The sequence below is a fragment of the Ursus arctos genome, unplaced genomic scaffold, assembly GCF_023065955.2.
Source record: "Ursus arctos isolate Adak ecotype North America unplaced genomic scaffold, UrsArc2.0 scaffold_1, whole genome shotgun sequence".
Taxonomy (NCBI): Eukaryota; Metazoa; Chordata; class Mammalia; order Carnivora; family Ursidae; genus Ursus; species Ursus arctos.
The window spans coordinates 83,032,169-83,052,290 of NW_026622763.1; positions in this window are offsets into that span (position 1 = coordinate 83,032,169).

A 20,122-nucleotide genomic window follows, 5' to 3' on the forward strand; every position below is an offset into this window, starting at 1 on the left:
CTCTCCCCTCCCAGAGGTGATGGTGGTGGTGGTGGTGGTGAGGGGCTTGAAATTCCAACCGTGTGTCTAATCACATGATTACATGATGAGCTCAACTGGCAACCAGTCCCCATCCATAAGCACAGTCCAAATGTCACCTCATAACATAACCCAAAAGACATCTCCTGCTGTCTCTTGACAGGAAATGTCAAAATTTTTAGGAGCTCTGTGCCAGAAAAGGTAGGAAGACAAAGTATGTGTTCGTTATTATAAATTACAATATCACAGTCACCTAGACCAAGTCTATGGCTCCTTCCAAGGGCAAGCTAGTTTTCAATAATTTGGGCTGTAATTTTTGTTTGTAATTTCACATTCTGTTTCTACATCATCTACAAGATTAATGCATTAAAAAACAATTATTAGTTTATGATTTTGGACATATAGTATATGAAGATTGACACTATTTATTAGCTATAGCTTTGAGTACTATAGATTTATATACTCTTCATTTATTATAGCTTTGAATGGATACTATTTATTTAGCTCTGAGTTAATACAAGGTGAGAATGATTAGGAGAACTGATTCCTCTTCCATTTATAAGCTGTCAGGCTCACTCAGAGTATAATGAGAATAACGTTCTTGTCTATAACTAAGGTTGTGAGTCTGTATGGTGCCAGCAAAGCTCCATCTCTGAAAGCCTTTTTAAACTTCAAGTTATAGATAAACACTAGTTGGTGAGAGAATCAGTAATTGGTAAGGTCTGATTGTTCTATATAAATGGAAAAGGAAAACTTGATAGCACGTCTCCCACTATTCATTATAAAAGTCTGGAAGAATGTTCTGGTGTGGCTACTCCACACACCTCTCTGTCTTCAGAATGCCTAGAGGAAGTTTTTAGTTGGTTTCACATGGACTTTGGGTAGAGTTCCCCAGTAGTCTGTATTTTTCTTTAGGGACTAAATGAGGAATGAACACCAAAATGTTCATTATGTATGTGTGTTTGTATATATATGTGTGTGTGTGTGTATATATATATATATATATATTCATTTTATATTCACATATATTTAACACTTATATTATATATATATATATATTTAGTAACAATGAATCAAAGGAAAAAAAGGAAGAAGTGGAAAGTCAATCAGGTTGGAATGCTTTGCTATTGTTTATAGTCAAAATTATACAATGAAAAGGTGATTTAACTTGGCAATGCAGTTACAGTGAGTGCTACCTTAAAACAACAGAATACAAGAAAATAGCTACATATTCCAAAACAACATTTACTTTTCTGTTAGCTTCTAGAAACTTCATTAATTTGAGACTTGTTTTTGAGTTACCAGTTTTTCACCAAAGTTTCCAAATCATGTCCAAATATTTTTACATTCATTCAATTCAAGAAATATGTATTGTATGTTACTGAGTGCTATGAACTCTACTGAGTTTAGGAAACTTAAGCTTAACACATACAAACAACAGATCCTGTTGCATTCAGAACTTTCTGGCTAGCGGAGAAGAAAAACATTAAACTGGAACTTGTTTTATGAGCAAGAGAAAATATAGGAAATGATTAGGTTAGGTTGACCTGGCTCAAAACTCTGCAATTTGAAAAGAATAATGTGAAAATTTCAGCTAATTTATTTTTATCAAGTTTTTTGGTATTAATTTGTATTTTATATTCATCACCCTTAACATATTTTTCAAATAGAAGCTGTAGAGTGAACAGTTAACCTTACCTAAAGAGAGCTCTGACCCTTGCCCTCAGCTACTCGGAGGTGATCTTTAACCCTTAGAATATCATGCTTGATAGGAATATATTTGTTTGCCTGGTGACCTTGGCCAAAGGAGAGTCTACCAGTATGATTTATGATGGGACTTCAGATCACATTCAGCATCAGTCCTGCCTTCGGAAGAGATGGAGCCTCAAGGTCAGCCACGCAGACATATGTGATCAAGCCGCAATAAAAGTCTGGACAATCAAGTTTTAGGGAGCTTGCCTGGTTGGTGATACTACATGCATTTTTGTCACACATCCATACCAGGAAAGTAACGCTATTTATAACTCTCCAAGGACAGGACAAGAAAGCTCCACATTTGGAGGCCTCCTCATGATCTCATGTTTCCAATATTTGCAGGTACATACAGAAATAACTATAGGCATAAATGTGACTATTTCTCTCTCTCTACCTTTATCAGCTGTCCCCTGAAAGAGCCCAGCAGCAGGGACAGCCCAATAGCAATGAGTAGGCAAAATGCCCAGTTCTTGGCTTATAAACACTATTTTCTATTTAAAAACAAACAGGGATCCTTGGACAAAAGCTCATTCTAGGCTTCTATCAGAAAAGCTACATGATGAGCCCCCAATTTCTTTTTGCCGAAGAGCAAGAACACATTCAAAGAATAATGACAACATATCAAAAGGACAGAGACATCAGCTTGAAAGAATTACCAATGGCCAAACTGGGACAGTTTGATTATCAAATTAATAGTGATGAGTTGTAACAACTTCAATAAAATAGCACTGAATTCAAACCAAAATTACCTTTCCAGACCTGTAAGTTCTCTCTGACATTCTCTTTCTGAGATGCCCCAGGCTTCCCCATGGTTTGTAGTCTTATCTCACTGCACTGAGGCTAAAAGACATTGACGTAACAACTAGGAATCAGTAGTAGCGTTAAAAAAAGCATAGGTGGAAAGAATCTTTAGTTCATCTAGTAGAATTTATTTTATGATTTTATTGCATCAGAAAGTAAGTGTACATTTTAGCTATTATTAAGAATTTTATGAAGAATAGATTCTATAAATTAAAAAATGCTATTATTGAGAGAAACCATCAGAAAAAAACAACACAAAATAACCAAAAGAATGAAACTGCATGCCTTTTTGAGGGCAGAGTCCTCAACATACTTTCGTATTTTCCCTAATATTTACTTAATTAAAATAAAATTTTTTCCCATAGATAATAAACTGGAATCCTTGCACCTTCTTATTTCTGGCAAAATATGTGTATGAAAATATTCTAATTTGATGCTTAGCAATACAGAAGTGACTACATGGTATTCTCAGGATAAATACTTTCATGTGATAGCATACACATTATAGTCTCTTCTAATAGTGGGAATTATAATCATGGTAAATACCACTTTCAATAAAAATGGAGAAATAATACCAAATATTTTTATATTCAAAAAGTTATGAATCTGAAAGAGAAAATGGAACAAAGAATCGAATTTCCTTATTATGAGGATAATGAGGCAAGAACTGAAAAAATAAGAATGCAACTGGCTGAAGAAAAAGAAAATAAATATTCACACTTACTTGTATATACACCATGGTTTATAATAAAAATAAATGTAAAAACATTCCTTTTTAGTATCTGCCTCTAATTTAGTAAAGATACTACTAGGTAAGACACAATATTTTTATTCTTCAAGAGTGTAATTTATTTTCCATCCAAATGTATTAAGTTCAGCAAAATCAAAATAGGTAAAATAGCTTCATATATCAACACAGTGTGAGTAATACAGTTCTGAGAATGTATCAGGCTGGGTAAAGCTTAAAACTTTAACTGGTTCGTGTGTGTAACAAATGAAGCAAAGACATTCAAGTAACTTCTCTAATGAAACCAATAAATCACTTCATTGGAAGAAAGGTTGAAACGAGATTCACTATGGTTTACAAAGGACTCTACAAAGTAGCTGCAATATTATGGTTCATTGTATTTCTTACAAGAGTTTGGAAAGAGCACTCCAAAGTAAAAATAATATTTTTAAAATTTAAAAAAAATAATTGAGAAAAAAGAGATTAGACATTCTATCATTAATGATATAATTAATTTTTTTAAAGATTACTGAAATGCTTTCAAGTATTTGCTCAATTGAGTGGTGAATTATAGAGAAGAGCAGAACCCTCAAAACAATATCATTATACATTTCAATTTGCAATATCTTCTATGCTTTACAGTATTATTAAAGAATATAGTTGCAAAAAATAGATATGCAAATAAACCATGACAGCAAAAAACTGGTTATTACTGAAGCCGATATTAGCTAGTTATCTGACTGTAGTATTGTATTTAACACACTTTTGAGTGAACTCCCAACAATAGCTTACTTTTACAATTTATTAAACTGTTTGATAATAAAAATACCAAATAGCAATACTTGGCTAATTTAGTTTCCACTCACTATTGCCAATACTTTTCATAGACAAATAAATGTGTAGAGGAAGGTAAGATGTGTATTCATTTTCCAAATGTGTGCATTTGACAGTATTTTAAATGAACTACTTCTAAGACTGAAGACTTCTCAAATAGTTAGTCTTGTACAACCTGATGGGACCAGGAATCATAAAAACACTATGGACTTTCTAAAATAGGACAATCTTTTTTTTTTTTTTTTGTCTCTTCATATACTCTAAAAAATATAAATTTAAAAAAACCTCACAAAACCTTTATATAGTTTGAGTGGGAAGGAACTTATCTTCTCTATCTACATGCTTTAATAACTCAGCTACATAATTTTACCCAGTGGCTGCATTTAACCACTTTAGTGCTACTAGTAATAGAAAGAGCTAGATGATATCTTTTTATTACAGTAGATCCATTATTTTACTCAAGGAGGAAGGAAAGAACAGGATGGTACTGTTTATTTAATTTCAATTTATTTTAAAATTAGACCATTTTTCTAGCTTGTTGAGGTACAATTGACAAAAATTGTATATGTTTACAGTGTATGTACAATGTGATGTGCTGATGTACACATACATTGTAAAAGGATCACCGCAATCTAGCTAATTAACGTATCCATCACATCACATAAGTTATCTTTTTTCTTGTACTGATGGTGAAAACATTTAAAAGCTACTCTCTTAGCAAATTTCAAGTATGCAATACAATATTAATTATATTATCATGCAGTATCTTAGATCTCCAGTACTTATTCATCCTGAATAACTAAAACCTTGTTTCCCTTGACCAACATCTCCCCATTTCTCACACCCCTAGCCCCTGGCAACCATCATTCTATCTCTGCTTCTATGAGTTTGACTTTTTTAGATTTCACATATAAGTGAGATCCTGCTGTATTTGTCTTTTAAAACTATTTTTAAAGAATAAATATCAGAAAACGGTTAAAGATTTCAAAACTCCAGTAAAGCTGGTTATTACCAAGGTCAAAATAAAATTATATATTTATTAAAAAAAAAAAATACCGGCTGCCTTTCTGTCATAGACGCAATAGCGTTTAGCCTTACTCTCTCTTAATTGAATGTGTGCATTCTATATATTGTATAAATCCCTGCTTCATTCTCTTTTTAGCCAGTTTGCTTCTACTCCTTCAATTTCATTTTCCTTGACCAAAATCCTTTCTTAAGTAAGCAAGAAGCAAGCTGTCACCAAATCAAAAGAATAATATTGGCCCACACCCCACAGTGAAAGTAGTGAGCTCTAATTTTAGGAAAAGAAACAGTTCCTATACCCTTCATATGCCAAGAACTGTTGTTTTTAAAACATTTATGCCTAGGTGATGATTAGAGGGAAGGTCAATATTAGATCTTATTGAAAGATCATGGCAGGTTTATCGTCCATAATCCAGTTTTTCTGGATTCTTATTTTGTAAATGTTTACTATTTTCGGAGTGTTTAGATATTACCAAAGTAGTGCCTGCATCAGTGTACTTTTCCACAAAGATGTGACAAAAAACCAATAAAGATCATATCCCCATTTAGAATTTGGAGTAACAGAGAACCAGGCCTGCAGCCTACATCGAATGGCTGTAGTATCTGCCATTATGACCATACGCAACAAACGCAACTACTCCAGGCTTCCAAAATGTTCCAAGCAAACTGGGTATGATATATTGTTTTCCAATTTTTTTTTGTATTCAGCACAGCTGTGGGCATCTGGGAAATAGCAGTAGTTTGGAGGAAAATCCCTTTTTATCGCAATCTGCAGTGGAGAGACTGATTTGGGGCTGAAAGAGGGAGGCAAACAAAATCATCCCAAGTAAAAAATTTAGAACCTCAGCTCCTTATTGTCCATAACTATCATGCATGTGTCCTAAGAACCACACATAGGAGAACATTGGCCAAGAAGTCCTGCACTTTAAATTGCTTGCTGTGGACACGAACAATGGAGCAAAAACTGGAATGAAAGCTTGGTTTTCCTAATTTCTGATATATGGTTATTGTCATAAAAATGCATATGAATTTATTAATCAAAAAGAAGTGGCAAAGGGTGGATTTGTTCTTGGACATTAGATATAACATCAGAGAAGACCAGGAGAGGAGGAAGGAATATGATAAATGAATAGACAATTTTAAACATTTTGTAAAAACAAAGGTGTTTTAAGGGGTAAGAGTTTGTGAGACGTTACCTGAAGCAAAGGAAAATTAGCTCAGACGGGACAACAAGGGTTATATTTGTAAATTGGGGAACATCCTTTTGAATAGACTCAGGGTGGGGAGAGATACAAAAAGAAGAAATCTAACATAAAGGAGGCTGCTGGACAATTCCCCTCCTAAGAAGACATCGTCTTCCAGACGTGGTATTAATATGAATTTCCAAGGTACGTATTCGATTTTAGCAACATTGCTTAAAATACAGAGACTGAAGGACCGAACAGATATCAAGTAGGACTTTCCGTCTCTGATTTAAGGCGTAGCATTCACTGTGTACACACATGGAATTAAAAAATAGAAGCACATAGATGATAAACATTAAGGACAAGAGAAAGTAATAGCACGGGGACACACTGAAGTCAAGGGTGGCAGCAAAGGGCACATCTTTGTATTAGTGTCAATTCCTTTATGTCCTTCCCTAAGCTTCTCTGGGGTAAGGGCCCTGGATTAATCACTGGACATTCACAATAAATATCATGCCCAGGGTCTCAGTGAATGTGTTGTTTTGAAAATGGAAAGACCCAGAAAAAAGTATTTCAAGTGTGGGAAATCCATTAGCCAGTTGTTAACTACATTCTGGACCAAGTTCTATTGGTGCATCAGCAAGGCCTATGGAGTTCATTTGTTCCACAAATGTGTGCCAAAATGTTCTCTTTGGGTACCATGGCAGAAGGTGGATGGTCAATGCCAAAGTTATAACCATCACCTAGCTTAGGAGGAATGATACATTCTCAAGTATTTGTGATACAAGTAACTATATAACAACTTCTGTGTGTGGTCCCAAAGGCAATAGACCTACAAACAGAAGGTCATTAATAATATGTCCCCAATCTGCTGGGTAATGGTGTTCTGTGATGTACTAGAAATTGATTTAGTAGACATTTTTTATCCTGTAGAAAAAGAACCAGAGAATTTTGCAAGCATTGTTTTCACTTGAGATTTCTTTAGGCTTTCAGATGGCTCTAGACCACATTAGTCAATATAAAAAAATGCACTGAAGTTTTGTGTGCATGACAACCACAGGCTATTGAGGGCTTTTGTAAGTTGCAGATTTTACTCATCCAGTAAATGAACTACCAGAATATGTGATGAGACTAGAAGTTACATCTTGGGACTCACTATATGTATGAGTATCTTTCTGAAACTGTAGAAACCACATTCTCCCTCAGTGTAGGCTGAAAAATGTGCAAGCTCATATGTATCTCATGCCCATTCAATTGACCCAAATACCTTGCTAGTACAAGTAACTCAAAAAACTCTCTTTCATTGGAAACAGTCAATTTAACCATATGAGTAATGCAAGTGACCAATTTGCATCTTATCCTTATCAAGAGTTCTGACCTGTTGGCTGAGAACTGTCAAGTTGAAGTACGTAATGACTCATAGTTATAGCCAGACACACATCATCTAATATTTTTTTAATGTTTTCTTATTATATTATGTTAGTCACCATACAGTACATCCCCAGTTTCCGATGTAAAGTTCGATGATTCATTAGTTGCGTATAACACCCAGTGCACCATGCAATACGTGCCCTCCTTACTACCCATCACCGGTCTATCCCATTCCCCCACCCCCTTCCCCTCTGAGGCCCTCAGTTTGTTTCTCATAGTCCATAGTCTCTCATGCTTCATTCCCCCTTCTGATTACCCCCCCTTCTTTATCCCTTTCTTCCCCTACCGATCTTCCTAGTTCTTATGTTCCATAGATGAGAGAAATCATATGATAGTTGTCTTTCTCTGCTTGACTTATTTCACTTAGCATTATCTTCTCCAGTGCCATCCATGTTGCAGCAAATGTTGAGAATTCGTTCTTTCTGATAGCTGAGTAATATTCCATTGTATATATGGACCACAACTTCTTAATCCAGTCATCTGTTGAAGGGCATCTCGGCTCCTTCCACGATTTAGCTATTGTGGACAATGCTGCTATGAACATTGGGGTGCATATGGCCCTTCTCTTCACTATGTCTGTATCTTTGGGGTAAATACCCAGTAGTGCAATAGCTGGGTCATAGGGTAGCTCAATTTTTAACTTTTTAAGGGACCTCCACACTGTTTTCCAGAGTGGCTGTACCAACTTGCATTCCCACCAACAATGTAGGAGGGATCCCCTTTCTCCACATCCTCTCCAACAATTGTTGTTTCTTGCCTTGTCTATTTTTGCCATTCTAACTGGCGTAAGGTGGTATCTTAGTGTGGTTTTGATTTGAATTTCCCTGATGGCTAATGATTTTGAACATTTTTTCATGTGTCTGTTAGCCATTTGTATGTCTTCATTGGAAAAGTGTCTGTTCATATCTTCTGCCCATTTTTTTATTTGTTTATTTGTTTCTCATGTATTAAGTTTGAGAAGTTCTTTGTAGATCTTGGATACCAGTCTTTTATCTGTAGTGTCATTTGCAAATATATTCTCCCATTCCGTGGGCTGCCTCTTAGTTTTTTTGACTGTTTCCTTGGCTGTGCAGAAGCTTTTTATCTTGATGAAGTCCCACAGGTTCATTTTATCTTTTGTATCTCTTGCCTTTGGAGATGTGTCATGAAAAAGATTGCTTTGGCCGATGTCGTAGAGGTTGCTGCCTATGCTCTCCTCTAGGATTTTGATGGATTCCTGTCTCACATCAAGGTCTTTCATCCATTTGGAGTTTATTTTTGTGTATGGTGTGAGAGAGTGGTCAAGTTTCATTCTTTTGCATGTAGCTGTCCAATTTTCCCAGCACCATTTATTGAAGAGACTGTGTTTTTTCCACCGGATGTTTTTTCCTGCTTTATCAAAGATTAGTTGCCCAAAGAGCCGAGGGTCCATTTCTGGGTTCTCTATTCTGTTCCATTGGTCTATGTGTCTGTTTTTGTGCCAGTACCATGCTGTCTTTGTGATCACAGCTTTGTAGTACAGCTCGAAATCCGGCATTGTGATGCCCCCAGCTTTGTTTTTCCTTTTCAGCAGTTCCTTGGAGATTCGGGGCCCTTTCTGGTTCCATACAAATTTAAGAACTATTTGTTCCAGTTCTTTGAAAAATGTCCTCGGTATTTTGATCGGGATAGCATTGAAAGTGTAGATTGCTCTGGGTAGCATGGACATTTTAACTATGTTAATTCTTCCAATCCAAGAGCATGGAATATTTTCCCATTTTTTTGTGCCTTCCTCAATGTCTTTCAAGAGTGATTTATAATTTCTAGAATATAGATCCTTTACGTCTCTGATTAAGTTAATTCCAAGGTAACGTATGGTTTTTGGTGCTATTGTAAATGGGATGGATTCCCTAATTTCTCTTTCTTCAGTCTCCTTGTTCGTGTATAGAAATGCAACTGATTTCTGAGCATTGATTTTGTATCCCGCCACATTACTGAATTGCTCTATAACTTCTAATAGTTTGGGAGTGGATTCTTTTGGGTTTTCCATATAGAGTATCATGTCATCTGCGAAGAGAGACATTTTGACTTCTTCTTTGCCGATTTGGATACCTTTTATCCCTTTTTGTTGTCTGATTGCTGTTGCAAGGACTTCTAGTACTATATTGAATAATAGTTGCGAGAGTGGGCATCCTTGTCGTGTTCCTGACATCATCTAATATTTGATAAACATCTGCTGGGTGTCAGTCCCAGGGAGCAAGTTATGAAGAATCAGGCTCTGTTCAAAATCTAGACTAGGAGTCCCATATAATTTATTTACAAATGTTCAAAATAAATGGTATATTCTTTATAATTTTAAATTAAATTCTGTAAATTTTAAATTCAAAACTATATCTCTCATGGTGATTCAAAAGTTTTATTATATTTAGTGATAACAGCAAGCTTACAAATGATTTTATACCTAGCAAACACTTATGCAAAATATATTTAATAAAAGAACTTTAGAAATTCTGCATTAAAGTAAGACTTCACACTTGTAACCACTACCTTTCAACACTGTACTGGAGTCTTACCAATACAGTAAGACTAGAGGGGAAAAAAAGGAGTAAGCAATATACATTTTGGGAAGAAAGAGATCCTTTTCTTCACTTTTTTTTTTTTTTTTTTTACAGGCAAATGCTGGGTGTCACATCAATAAGATACAAGAACAAAGAGAATTCTCCTACGCTGGTTATAAATAATTAATATATAAAACAGAAATGATAATGATGGTGATTAATGATGACTAACATTTTCTATACAGCTAATATGTATCAGGCACTGATTACTTTACTGATTTTGGTGGGTAGTTTCAGGTAATCCTGAACAACACTCCAATGAATTTTTATGTTGCCGTTATGGCTTTCTAAGAAGATCCAATCAAGAGTTAAATAACATACCGATTCATTGCTGGTTTGTAGCATAACCACACTCAGATTCAATTGTCTGACATTATAGGCCACAGCCTTAGTCATTGTGTTTGTTGTATTCCTTCCCCTGAAAGCTTCGATTTTCTTTATTTAGACGCAAAACCCCACCAGCCAACAGTACAATTGTTAAGCCCTGGTCAAAATGTCAGTTAAAGTACAAAAGTGGCATTTGTGACTATCGTGGAGAGATGCTTCACCAGAAACACAAGACTGTTTCTCTCACGTGTCTTTACCCATGAAAACTCTATTATCTGTACCTAAAGACAGAAAACAATTAGAAGCATACATTTCAAATGGTATTAAAAGGATAAATTTCTTCTAAATAGTTGAAATACATACCTTCTCCTCAAAAATTTATTTGTAGACAACTAATTGTCACAGGCTATACAACAGTTTCTAATGGACCATTAATCCTATAAAATTTTAGTCTGCATGTTTTTCTAAAAGAACTAATTTAACTAACCATCCTTTTCTTTTCCCACAAAGCTCTTCTTAAATAATCCACATGTGGATTAAACCACATGTGGTTTCAGTTTCTACCATTGAATTTAAACCTAAAATCCATACCTCAAGTCCAATCTTTTTTTCTAAAATTGTGTATCAATACATGCAACTCCTTTTGGACTTCTTTATTTAGACTACTTGAACACCTTATCTAAAATTGAACACAGTTCCTTTCTCTTCGTCCATCCTCACCTCACTCTTTCCTAAATTATATTTTTAAGATGCATTCATTTATTTTAGAGAGAGAGAACGTGTGAGCGTGTGGGAGGGGCTCGAGTGAGAATGGTGGGAGAGAAGGGAGGGAGGGACAACGGGAGAGAGAGAATCCCAAGCAGACTCCTTGCTGAATGCAGACCCCATACAGGGTTCCATACCAGGATCCTGAGACCATGACCTGAGCCAAAATCAAGAGTCAGATGGTTAACCACCTGAGCCACCCAGAAGCCCCTTTCCTAAATTATTATGTCTATCTTGTGACAATACCCACCATTGACCACACATTAAACATTTGCTTCTTCACAAGCATGGATGGCCTTTTTTGGAATTTTTTAAATAGTGTGCGTTCTATCAATTTTGAGGCTATTTAATTAGCACCATTAACTATGTTCTATAATAAATTGAGTTAATTTTTTGAAAATACTACCATACTTATGCTAATAAAAACAGAAACTAAATCTTGAGTATACAGCACACCCTTGTATTATTCAAAACTAAATATTGAGTATACAGAACGCTCCAGATAAATCAATGAAATTTCAGAATAACCGTGACTTAAAATTGTAGCCTGAGAATTATGGAGTTGAAGAAAGATTAGTCCGATAACAATGTATTAAAATGAAGAAACTGAAGGTCAGAAAAAGCGTTAATATGTAAACATCAATTTAATTTAGCATTTAGATTTTTTTGAAGCACCAAACACTTGATGACATTTTGTATGTCATCATAAATTATCATTTTACATAATTTGCAAGCTACAACCATAAATATACATCAGTTTGAAGTTATTTTTATAAATATAATAATTTCCAACTGTAGTTTTATTTAAAGCTAGAAGTAAATTGTGGTTATCAATACAAAACATTGTACATATAATCCTGCAGTTATTTCTCTCTTTGCTCAACAAAATAGCAATTCTCCACTATCTTAGAAAAAGTAAGTTGGAACGTTTTTGATAAAGAGCAGACAAAGCAATAGTTCACTCGTGCCACTTATAGCAAGAAATATGTTTAAGCATGTTACATACGTTTTCCATGAAATAGAAAGGTTTTAAAGACCATCTGTTTTCTACCAATATCATGTAAATTTAGCACCGAAATCTTTCTAGATAGATTTCCCTGCACTCATATTCCTCCTACTAACTCAGTGGTAAAATTCAGGCTACATTAATTAATTATGAGATTAATTTACATTCAAAAATCTGTTGCTCATATAGTTATCCAGTGCATGAAACACAAGCGACTTGGCTTTGGAATCAGTCTATTTTAAACCTCTGACCATATTGGTTAAAACCAAGGAACTTAGAGATCCTTTGCTTTCGTAGAAATAGCTTATTTCGACTGACAGTTTAAAGGGGGGCCCTATTTTGGAATAATTGAACTTTCACCAATCTGAAAGCCAAGTATACAGTATTAGTTTAGACGACACAGGTATATGAATCCAAGATTTTGCCGCCTTAGACTTTCATTGGGCAGTCTTAGGGCGCCCCCTATGGTACCGTGGTTAAAATGCGAGCTAAAATGAAATAATAGAATTAACTTTCTCTAGCATCACTTACTACACATACTTCCTTCACTCAATGAAAAAAATGAGTGAAAACCTTACATTTTATTTGCTTCAGTGGATCTGTGGATGAACAGTTATTTTCAACTTGGAGAGGCTCCATTGTGAAATAATCCCACACACATTGTCTAAACTGACGTTTTTTTAAACTATGAAATCAATATTCTCCACTACCATCACTAACAATTTTTTCTCCCTCTTCTTCTCCCTCCCCCTGTGTGTGTGTGTGTGCGTGTGTGTGTGTGCATGCGTGCGTGTGTGAGCGTCTGAATGTGTTAGAGTGAGCCCAAGCGCCTCGGTCTCCCTAACGCTGAGTCGGGAGGCCCGGGAAGCAGGTGTCCCGGGGCACCTGCTCTTACCTGGGCTCCGGTGAGAAGTCAGCCGCGGAGCACCAGCCACCCCAGACGTAGGGCGATGCTCCCGGCCCGGCCGTGCCGGGACCAGCCCGAGCGAGAAGCAGGGACGCTCTGCCAGAGCCTGGAGAGGCTCCCCACTCGCAACTTGGCCGGCACGGGGCAAACTTGTGGCCGGGAGCGCGGCGCAGCTAGGGCGGCCCGGAGAGCGTGTCGGATCTGGGTCCTGCGCGCCGAGACCCGCGCCTTGGTCAGATCTCCCCGGGAGACCCGCGCCGCTCCCCGCCTTGACTCGTGACCCCACAAGGGCTGAGTGGGAGAAGGGTGCCGGCGGACCTCTCGGATCCCGGCGCGCCCCTCATGTCTGCAAGAGGGGCGGGGAGGCACTCGCGCTCAAAGTCACTGTGTCCCGCAGCCCAGGGGACCCGAGGGCAACGGATCCCGAGCGCGGCTACCGCCACCCCTTGCTCGCGCCCTCTCTACTTCCGTCCACTCTGTATCGGGTTCCAACCCCCTGTCTCTAGGGGCGCCCTGCGCCCTCAGCGAGTGGTCTGAAAGTTCCCCGCTGTCGAACCGCGCGCTGACCACCAGTCACAAGAGGCCCTGGATAGTGTGGCTGAAGGCTTCGGAGGCCAGGCGGGCGCTGCGCCTGCGGTTGTGTGCGGAGCAGTCCCCGCAACCCTCTCAAGTTCTCCGATTGCCTCCACTGCAAAATAGATCAGCACTTCAGTATTTGTAGAGGAATGTCAATTTGTGGACTAAAATATTGAACTTGTGATGCAGAAACTTAAGTTCTTACATAAATTAAAGAAAAAACTTTTAGCTAGATATGAAAATATGAATTTTCATCATGGTGGATGATGCTTCAGTTACTTAATGAAATTTAAGAACAAGTTGCTCTTGGGGCACCTGGGCGGCTCAGTCTTTGGGCATCTGCCTTGGGCTCAGGTTATGATCCCAGGGTCCTAGGATGGAGCTCTGCATAGGGCTCCCTACTTGATGGGGAAGACTGCTTCTCCCTGTCCCACTCCTCCTGCTTGTATTCCCTCTCTCGCTGTCTCTATCTCTGTCAAATAAATAAATAAAATCTTTTTTAAAAAAAGAAAAAAAGAACAAGTTGCTTTTGTCCTTATTGCAACATTCCACTGTGTGCTTCGTATGTAAAGTATATATCCTCCTAAATTAAGCTATACTATATGGCTCAGGTACGCTTATTAAAATCGTTCAGTACCTACATGGGAACTGATGAATCATCCCCAGTTTATGAAGTTATTGAAAGAATAGAAGATGAGGGGGCGCCTGGGTGGCTCAGTCGTTAAGCGTCTGTCTTCGGCTCAGGGCGTGATCCTGGCGTTCTGGGATCGAGACCCACATCAGGCTCCCCTGCGGGAAGCCTGCTTCTTCCTCTCCCACTCCCCCTGCTTGTGTTCCCTCTCTCACTGGCTGTCTCTCTGTCAAATGAATAAATAAAATCTTTAAAACAAAAAACAGAATAGAAGATGAGCTATTTAACGCTCCTATATTCTTTGTGCCAGTGCTCATTGGTTAAGTTTAGAGCAGTTTTATAAAATTTGTTTGAGACAAAAAGAATACTTGACAAATATTCAAAGGCCAAAAACATGGTGATGTAATTTATGTTCTCTCACTGCTACCACACTGCAAATGAACCAACTAAATTTGAAGCTCCCAGGAAAAGAAAAGTTTGACTTAGTAGAGAGGCCCAAAGACATACACTGATTTTTAAACAGCTTAATACAAATCAGTAAACCTAATTTTAAACATCTTCTAACATCAAAATGCATTGGCAATAACTTTTTCGATGTAACCTCAAAGGCACAATCGATGAAAGAAAGAATTGGTAACCTGGACTTCATTAAAATTAAAAATTCCGTTCTGTGAAAGACAATGTCAACAGAATGAAAAGATAAACCTCTAACTTGGAGAACACCTTTGTAAGAGACACATCTAATAAAGGACTATTATCAAAAAAATATACAAAGAACTCTTAAAAGTCAACAATAAGAAAACAATCCCACTTTAAAAATGGGCCAAAAATTTAGCATATCCTCACCAAAGAAGTATATAGATGGCAAATATGCATATGAGAAGATGTTCCACATCTTATGTCATCAAGGAAATACAAATTAAAACAATGGTATAGAACTACACATCTATTAAAATGGCCAAAACCTAAAACACTGGCAATACCAAATACTGGTGATGATGTAGAGCAAAAGGAATTTCCATTCATTGCTGGTGTGGTGCAAAATGGTACAGACACTGTAGAAGACAGTTTAGTCGTTTTTTTAGGAAATTAAACATACTTTTACCATATGATCCAGCTATTTCACTCCTTAGTATTTACTCATAAGAATTGAAAACTTACGTCCCCATAAAAACTTGCACACAAATGTTTGTAGTGACTATATTCATAATGCCCAAACGTAGAGGCAACCAAGATGTTCTTCAGGAGATGAATGGATACATTCAGACAATGAAATATTATTCAGTGTCAAAAAATTGAGCTGTGATACATTCAGACAATGAAATGTTATTTTGTGTCCAAAAAATGAGCTGTCAAGCCATAAAAAGACAAGAAGGAAACTTCCATGCATATTCCTAAGTGAGGTAAGCCAATTTGAAAAGGGTGCATACTGCGTATTTTTAACATATAACATCCTGGAAAAGGCAAAACTGTGGAAATAGCAAAAATATCAGTGGTTGCCTGGGGTTAGAGAGAAGGAAGGAAGGAAGGAAGGAATAGGTGGAGCACAGAGGATTTTTAGGGAAGTGAAACTACTTACTATGAAACTATACAGGCGGATATATGCCATTATAAGTTTGTCCAACCATAAAATGTACAACACTAAGAGTGAATCCTAATGTAAGCTACAGACATTAGATGATAACCGAGCAAATGTAGGCTCATTAGTTGTAACAAATGCAGTACTATGGTGGAGGATGTTGATAATGGGGGAGGCTATACGTGTGTGAGGGAAGGAGGTATATGGGAAACCTCTGTAACTTCTGCTCAATTTACTGTGAACCTAAAACTGCTCTAAAAACTTAAGTCTATTTTAAGAAAATATATTGCATCAACAGCAACACATGTCAAAGACCCCAGGACTGGTATACTCTTTGATTTATTGTCCCTTAAGAAATATATTTATTCTCCTTTGAGAAAATATTTTTTAAATATTGCTATATGAAAAGATGACTGCTTTCCAAATGTCACTAAAAATAAAGGGTGATTGGGTAAACTGAATTTTCCATTATTTTAGTCTAAATGTATAATGTCCATTTATACATATAGAGGTTGATGAAATTTGCAAACTTCTCGTAACTCTTTACCCGATGTCCTAGTTAATTTGTAAAGGTTCATAGAAGTCCGTGTAGCACACCGAGACACTGCTGCTTATGGCTTAAGAAGAGTGAATTAGAAGAGACACATCGGCATGTCTACATGGAAAAATCAGATATTATAAGCTATAATCAGTTTCCCGTGAATCTATGTGCTTTGATCTTCAAGAAGTTATGCTTCCAGTTATTGGCTATCTCGTAGTACATACCCTCAACATATTATTTGAAATGAGGAACACTGGCCCCCCATCAGAAAAAGAATAAAGTTTCCACTGTGTCACTACAGAAGCTGTTAAGATTCATTTTGCCGAGATTACCAATCCAAAACTTTCAGCATTTATTTGACATGCAATTTCTCTCTGATAAACAAAATGAATACTGCTTTAGATTTTACAGGTAGTATGGAAAAGAGCCTGTGATCTTGTCTCAGATCAGTTCCACTTCCTTGAAAGTGTGGTTTGTCAGAACCATAGTCTGTTGTGTGTCTTGTAAAGTGAAAATACAATTAGGTCACTACTGAAAGGAAGTGTATTGTTCTTGTCTCTGAGAAAGCATTTTTATCCTTTTGGCAGTGTTACTAGTTCCATCATCATATCTCAATCAGAAGTCAAGGCAATTATTTCACGGAAGAGTATGTAAGTACCACAGAGAAGAGGCCACAAGGCCAAACATATTTCAAGGTCAAAAGACTTAAATAATTCATACATCAGCAAAACTACTTTGAAAGGTAAAATTTTATCCTGTGTAATCCTCTGGCCAATTTCTTAAGATGGATTTTCTTATTGAGCACTGTTATGAACAAAAACATCACTAGATATAAAAGTGCTTCTCTTAAGAAGGAAGTCATAAATACGAAGAAGAAAAAGAAATTCTGGATATGATCCTGAGACATGATACTATTTCAGTAAAAGTTAAGTACTTATTTGCATTTATCTAGTGATTTTTCATTGAAGTAAAAAAAAAATTGATACATGAGGAATGAAATCCCACAAGAATGGTAGGCCATTTTTTCTCTACATTTATTCAGCATTTCAACTGCTGTATATAATAATGTTAGAGCTACTTTGAAGAAAGTGTTTATAGCATATATACAGTGCTTCTGAATTCTTTGGAACTCACTCGAGAGAGTAATCTGTGCCATTCTGTGACTTTGTTATCTCAGGGTGTTCAAGGTTCTTAGGTTTTTCCTTTGTTCTCCCCCGTCGTTCACATCTGTACAATCATGTAAGGCAGTGGCATAGTTATTTGGATTTCACTTATTTTAAATAGGAACTGAGGTAGCTTATCTGATGGAAGTTAGAATTGGACCCACGGGGCGCCTGGGTGGCACAGCGGTTAAGCGTCTGCTTTCGGCTCAGGGCGTGGTCCTGGCGTTATGGGATCGAGCCCCACGTCAGGCTCTTCCGCTATGAGCCTGCTTCTTCCTCTCCCACTCCCCCTGCTTGTGTTCCCTCTCTCGCTGGCTGTCTCTATCTCTGTCAAATAAATAAATAAATAAAATATTTAAAAAAAAAAAAAAAGAATTGGACCCTGACTTAGAGCCCAAGAAAATTCACTTTATTCAAAGTCAAATAATACTGAAGTTTAAGCTAATAAGTACACATTCATCATGAACTATAAAGAACATGTCCATCATAAACTGGACATATCTTACCAGAGGAAAAGCTAAGAAAAAGAGTCCAATTTATATAAAAGAAGATGAATTTTTAAAAAATCATTGTTATTAAGTACCATTGGATATACAAAGTTTATGTTCATAATAATTACAAGTCAGTCTGAATTATGTGACATTTAGGATTGTATAAAATATTTTCATGTTCTCTATGATGTTTATTATATTAACATCATCATACCATTTACTTTTTTGAATTTTTAATCATTTCAGTTTAAATTCAAAAGAGTTCATTTCAATATATCATTTTCTTTGTATTTAAGTTTTGTTTACAGCGGCTTGAAATTTGAAAACAATGCTCTGGTTAACAGTAAACTATTCAAATTTATAGATATTTCACTTGTGTAAGTTTTTCAAAGACTTTTAACATTACACCACCATGCAGTGATTATAGATGTAAAAATCATGAGTTCTGGCCTCCAAAACCAAAAGAAGACTTTTAGTAAAAATGAGTATGTAAACATGAAACCCTGTGGGCAATATGGCCAGAAAAGAGGTCAGATGGCAACTGTGACTCAACAGAAAATAAGTCTTCAAATGAATTGCTAGGGAAAACTGAGGTTTGAAATGCTCAGAGCTGAAGATGGTGATGCTATGCCTTCTGGTCCAGGGCTGCACCACATTTAATAATTAACAGTGTTTGAAGGGCACCTGGGTGGCTCAGTCGGTTAGGCGTCTGACTCTTAGTTTTAGCTCGGGTCATGATTTCAGGGTCATGGGATTGGGCCTGGGTTGGGCTCCGAGGTCAGTGTGGAGTCTGCTTGAGATTCTCTTCCTCTCCCTCTGCCCCTCCCCTGCACTTGCTCTCCCTCTCTCTCTCTCAAATAAATAAATGAAATCTTTAAAAAATAAATAACAAATTAACAGTGTTTGAGAGGTGAATGGCCTGAACTTGATCACATTCCCTGCAGTTTTGCAAGGCCAGTTCAGCTGAAAATGAGAAAACTACATTTAAGAAGAAGATATCTCAAAGACAGAGCTATCAAAATCTTTTGAATAGTTTTTGTAGCCTCTTTATAAAACAAAGATCCATGGTGCTCGTCAAACCTTGATATGACTCTACAATATACTAACTCATTTCATGCAGCATTTTGGTAAAATACATGGAGATTCAGTACAGAGGAGTGGACAATTAGGCTTAATGAGGTTCTAGAATTTTTACCCCAGTTTTTGACAACATGTCTCTCTCTTTTTTAAAAGATTCTACTTATTTATCTGAGAGAGAGAGAGAATGCACAGAGGGAGAGTGAGAGGGAGAAGCAGACTGCCTACTGAGTGGAGAACCTGGTGTAGGGCTCGATCCCAGGGCCCTGAGATCATGACTTGAGCCAAAGGCAGACACTTAACCAACTGAGCCATCCAGGTGCCCTCGCAACCTGTCTCTTAAGCTGACTTCTCCATTCGCATGTATTCCATAAAGAGATTTTCATGTATTAGCAAAATTTTAATGAAAATATATTTTGTGACCTTTTTTTCCAAGTTTCTATTTTTTGTTTAAATAGTAATTACCAGAAGAGGGTTGAATTCCTAAACGTTTAAAGGTGGTAGCATAATGATTATTTAAAGAAATTTACTCAAAATTTATGAATAGAATAAAGTACTTTTATATTGTAAGAGAATTAAGTAAGAAGTTGATGAAATAATTTATGTGATCTTTTATAATCACTCATGAAATGAGATGTCCTTTTTTTTACATAGATTAACAATGGGAACATAATATCTCCAGTAGCGATGACCCCTAGAAACATTTTAAT